Consider the following 6087-nt stretch of genomic DNA (forward strand, 5'->3'; position numbering starts at 1 on the left):
TATTCAATTTTGTCTTTACTATTTCATTTGTTTTTCTCTTGAAACTTATTTTATGTTATACAAAACTCCAAATATTGTCAAATGTGTAAGTCTAATTCTATAATTTGTTTTGAAAAAATGTGTCGTATATCAAATTATTTTAATACTGTCAGACATATCCTTTATTTGATATTCATGTAATGTTTTTTTTTTTTCTGAATTTGACCTCTTGAAGATTTATGACTGGATAATAAAATCTTGAATCGTGAATAAATAACTTGAATCATAAGCTTTGATTGAAATTGTTACTTTAGGTCAGATATTAATGTCATTAAATTTGAGACATCAAATTTAATTCAAACCTTAAATGTATGCTCTTACGGGTTTACATAATGTTACTATAGACATCCATTTGAAGCAATACCATGTCTTTATAAGGAAAACAGCATTTCACCGTTTTATTGTTTTATAGTAGCTTTCGGTCCAAATAGGGGCTCTGAATACTTCCTAATCTCAGTTTTAATATCAATATTTTTTTAAAGATATTTGAATTGTCAGAATAAAACTAAATATTACACTCAGGAATAAATACAATGAAAAAGGATACCAGCAAATCCTAATTAAGAAGAAAAATGAAAAACAAAACATACGCTGATCACACTTTGGACCTGTATATCCTGTTTCACAGTAACAATTATAGCTAGAAAATCTATTGACACATCTACCACGTACACAGGGATTAGGGCTGCAATCTGAAATGACCACGTGTTTTAAAACTATCATTATGACAATAGTGTGACAATTTACAGAAAAAAATATGTCGTTCACATCAATTTGTTGAGGTGCAATTAATTTAAAAGTAATCAGAGCATGATAATTCAACCCTGATTGAATATAAACAGAATACGACTTTTTCAAGAGCAAAAGGATGCGTGATAATTTTATTTCAATATGCAATTCCTTTTTGAACAAAGCAAGAGAGTGGTCATGCTTGTTTCTGAAAAATCTAGTAAATCTAGCAAGTCAAATGAATTTATATTACTCCGGATTTTAAAATCAACGTTCCAGGTATATTGTCATAAAAACTAACAGATCTTATACTTACGACTTTTTACTGAAATAGAAAAAAAAAGCTTTTAATAAATCTATTAATTAAGAATATGAATGAGAGATGATGAGTCAGCAGAATTAATCCTACTTATTACCAGTATCATCAGCATCAATATATACTTTTTTGTTATTTATTCTATTTAATTTATAGTGTTTTATTGTTTATTAAATTTATTTTTTGTATTTTATTCTCTACTTTATTTATTTTTTCGTGTTTTATCCTTTATTTATTTATCTGTATCCGTTATTATTTCCACTCGAACCATCTTCTTAAACATTTTGGGCATGCAGATAGGTGGGGGATTAATACAAGGATTCTCAAATTTCTTTGGATTTGTTATGTAAACAGAAATGAAAGTTTGTCTCTATGTACGTGCTAGGATTGTTTGTCATGAATTATTATATCCTTTTATCGGTAAATAACTGATCAAATATTTACCATTGTTTTTTTCATCAATAAAACAATCCCAATATATTGTAATTAACCATGTTAACTGTCGATATATACAAACCCTGATTACATGTCGTCCCTATATATCCAGTTGGACAGGTACAAACAAATTTGGTTAATAAATTGTAACATTGACCACGAACACATGGATTAGGACTGCAGTCTATATGTAGAAACACAAGAACATGTGCTGAATTGATTTTTTCAAAGCTTATTAAAAAGCTTTGATATACATATTTAATAAAAAGAAATGATTAAAGTTGATAAATGTATAAAGGTTGTTAATATGACTGATTAATACATATCATTAAAATTTTTGTTTTTCATACGTTGATACCTTTTTTTTTATTTCATACTCAGATTTTTATTACTCGATATATTTCCCTTGACTGGGCGGAGTTTGTCCAGTTCGCTCTTAATAAACCAGTCCATTTATAGATTTGTGTTTTAGTATTTTAAAACTCATCAATGAAGTGTCCAGTCATTATTTTGTAAATGTCTTTGATGACACTGATAGGTGATTATAAATCAGTGAAATCATAATGGCAATCATCCTAATCACACACATTTTCAAATAGACTGTCCTTATGCAAATTAAACGTAAGCTTCGCCCGATCAGTTGAAATAACATTGGTAATATATAATGTTTTAGCATGATTATCAATATATTTTGATTATGATGAGTAACATCCATATCATATAATCAACTATAGAAGGCCACGAAATGATAAATTTAAAACAATTCAAGCGAGAAAACTAACAGCATCCTTTATGTAAAAAAAAAAAAAACCCATATACAAATTTGGTATGCAGACTTCTGACTTCAGTCATACCTGTTGATACTGTTTATAATGCTTTTTTGTCATTTTTTATTTATATGGATCTTGTCTGTATACCAGCTTGGATTATTTGTAATATCTTCAATTTTTCACTTATTCTTACAACATTTGTATAAACTTCAAGATTATAAAAAAACGGTTTTTTTTCTAAATTGAACATTGATTGGTTAAATATTTCTCAGTGTGTTTGAATTTGTTTGTTAGCCTTTTGGTCATGAATGTTTGTCTCTAATATTTAATTAATTGTGCATTTGTATTCAGATATCGCAGATCAAATTTATTCGTTCATTGTGTAATCATACGTTTTTTGATTGAGTTAAGTCTGCCAATTGATATTTTATCGTATGTTTTTCTATGTTGTGATGTTATGCTATTGTTTCAGAAAAAGGGAGAAGGTTTGGGCCCATTAAAACGTTTAATCCCGCTGCAAATGCTTGCACCTGTCCTAAGTCAGGAATCTGATGTACAGTAGTTGTCGTTTGTTTATGTAATATATACGTGTTTCTCGTTTCTCGTTTTGTTTATATAGATTAGACCGTTGGTTTTCCCGTTTGAATGGTTTTACACCAGTAATTTTGGGGCCCTTTATAGCTTGTTGTTCGGTGTGAGCCAAGGCTCCGTGTTGAAGGCCGTACTTTAACCTATAATGGTTTAATTTTTAAATTGTTATTTGGATGGAGAGTTGTCTCATTGGCACTCACATCACATCTTCCTATATCTATATACATAAAATGTTGGTGTAAAACATTATTGATGGCACCCAACGCTTCCCTAACCTGGGATAGTGATATAACTGTACAATATATAAAAAAAATATATAAAAGTCAGTTGCAAAGGTTTGAACTTAACAGTTTGATACAAAGCAGAAAAACAAGTAACAGACATACACACCGGACGAGGCATGGTATGTATATATTCAGTAAAAATATGAGAGTACTATTAGTTACTGACAGTTTGTTCAAAGCTAAAAACAACTAATAACAAAGCATGTACAAAGACACATCCAACATCCATTAGATAAAATGTCAATACGTCATTAGTATTTATTGAAAATCATTAGATGTTTTTTGGCAAAATACAAGTATCGACAGATTGTAGAACCATGAATGTGCACATGTTAATGAATATAACAATAATATGAGTTTGGTATTTATTTACTAATAAAAAGATATTAATGACAGATATATAGTTCATGTTTTTCCAGAGCAATAGTTTGTTGTAAAGATATTGTAAGTAAAAATACAATTAAGAATTCGAGCATTACATATGGTGCATCTTTCATGTTCTTTTTATTCTTGTTTCAAGAAGAAAATTGTTTTAGGACACTTATGGTGGCAGTGATATGAAAGTTTAAGACATTTTCTTTTAAAGTGATTGTTTAAAAACAAAGAAAAAAAATGAATAAGCACTTCTTACAAGGTATACTTACGATCTATAACTGAAATTATTTAAAGTTCATATTGTCAATGTTACTTTCATTTAAGGTTCAACTAGAACAAAATATAGCATTATGTTTGCAGACCACCTCCTATAAAAATTTAAAAAAAATCATAATAACGAATGTGTTTCAATTTGTCTATTCTATTTCTTATCTTTCTCTTTGATCCAAATATTACAATACACGATATGACTGGCTTATATAATAATATCGGGACATTCTTTGTAATAGTACTAGATTTTGCATGGATTGTTTCTATTATACCTAGTTTAATACACATGATCTGACTCCAGTTTTACGTTCAAATTATTTTCAATCAAGAGAGTTTATGTTTCAAATATCAATCAATAAGATTCATAGGACATAAATATCCAACCTTTTGATTTATTAAGGGAGTTCGTTTCTCAGTTTTGAAGTAATTAACTTTTCAAAACACTAGTTTATATTGATAATGAATTAATTAAGGAATCCAAAAAGCAAAATAAGTATATAGGTCACCGTGCTTGTTTTCCCGATTTGAGCCATTGAAATTTTGGCGGGAAAATATTCTCTCTTGACTTTTCATAGCTTTATCATTGACTAGTTAAAGTTCTCAAAAACTGTTAAAAAGTAATTGAAATTTTATAAGACTTTTACAAATGGCTTATCATTATACATGTAAAAGAATTTCAAAAATCAAAATGGGGGTCACTGGGCATATTTTGTTATGGCATTCAAATGGATAAAACCAGAGGATTTTGAAAATTTGACAAAAAATCCAAAACATGACAAGCCAGCTTCCTTAAAGAGTTTTCTCCCAATATTTTGTTTTGATTAAGTTCCTTAAACAAACGTTTTGTTTTAAGTGTATATTAAAAACGACATATGAAACTCGCATTGATGTTATTGTTACATTTTCAAGCTTAATAAGGATTCAATGAATAAGTGTGTATTTTTATGCAAATGATATGAAGGTTACCATTTTTAACGAGATCCATGTTTTATTTGATTAAATAGTCGTTACATTTAATGGTTACTTGGAAAAAAACTGTTTCATGTCTTTTATCCGAAGAGTGCGGTTTTGACATTTGCCAGATTACAAATCATTGCATAATTGATTATAGCGAATTAAATTTATCCTTTCAATTATTTTTTAAAATGATAATGTATTCGATTACTATGCGAAAACATTTTTAAAACTACAATTTAGATTTAATAGTTTAAGCAATTTGCATTAGAACATTAACATTAACTTTTTTTTATATTAAAGCAATTGAAAAGTAAAATAACAAAAAAAAAACGAACTAAAATGAAAGTTCAAAACGGAGAGTCCTTTACAAAACCTCAAATTCAAAAAGGAGAGTTCCTGACAAAAAGCTAGCTGAATCTCTTACTTGCATGACTGGAAAATATAGTTCCAATATACTGATATACATGAATGAGCAGAGCAAACAAACAAACTAGGTAAAATGTCAGAAGAAGGGGATTCAGCATTCAACATTGTAATTAATCTCTATCATGGAAAATTACCGAATGAGTTTGGGGATCTTTATTCCATATGCAAGTGAAATTGGAATGTTACTGCTAAAGTTAGGAGAATTTTCAATTGATTAAAATCGTATTCCTTGTCGTGGACTCTGAGGTGACTGCTTATTTGAGGTTTAAGTATAAAAATAAGGCGGAGGAAAGTTAACATTTATACAAACCTTGATCACACTTCGTTCCTTTATATCCAGTTAAACATTTACAGGTATATCCTGACAAACTGCTCACACAAGTACCACGAACACATGGCTTTGCAATGCAATCTTATATTAAAAGAAAATGTAGTGTTATGTTATCAAGATATACCTCTGCTTTAGCAAATACATTTGTTTTAGATAAGATTTCATTTTTTCATAACACTAAGCACATTCTTTTTCATGACAAAGTTTAATGGAATGAATCTGATATCAAACTACAATTGTCTATCAAGTGACTGCAAAATTTAAAGATTCAAAATAAATGAAGTCAAAACATTTAATCAGAAAAGTTTAAAGAAAAGGTCATTAATGTCATATACGAAAAAGAAATATCAAACAAACCCGTCTATACATTGTAGATATGTGTTGTTTACATCTTCTATCATATTACTCATTTGCTTTTATTGACAGGTGTGTGGTTTGTTACAGAGTGTCTAACAAATATTGGAAACAACGTCCCGCCAAAAATTTAATTTTCAACTTCAATATGTGTTAAAGATATGTTTAGGAAACTAACAAACGAAAAATCGTGTACTGGGCATGCTTTAT

This window comes from Mytilus trossulus, chromosome 12 (assembly GCF_036588685.1).
Source record: "Mytilus trossulus isolate FHL-02 chromosome 12, PNRI_Mtr1.1.1.hap1, whole genome shotgun sequence".
Classification (NCBI taxonomy): domain Eukaryota; kingdom Metazoa; phylum Mollusca; class Bivalvia; order Mytilida; family Mytilidae; genus Mytilus; species Mytilus trossulus.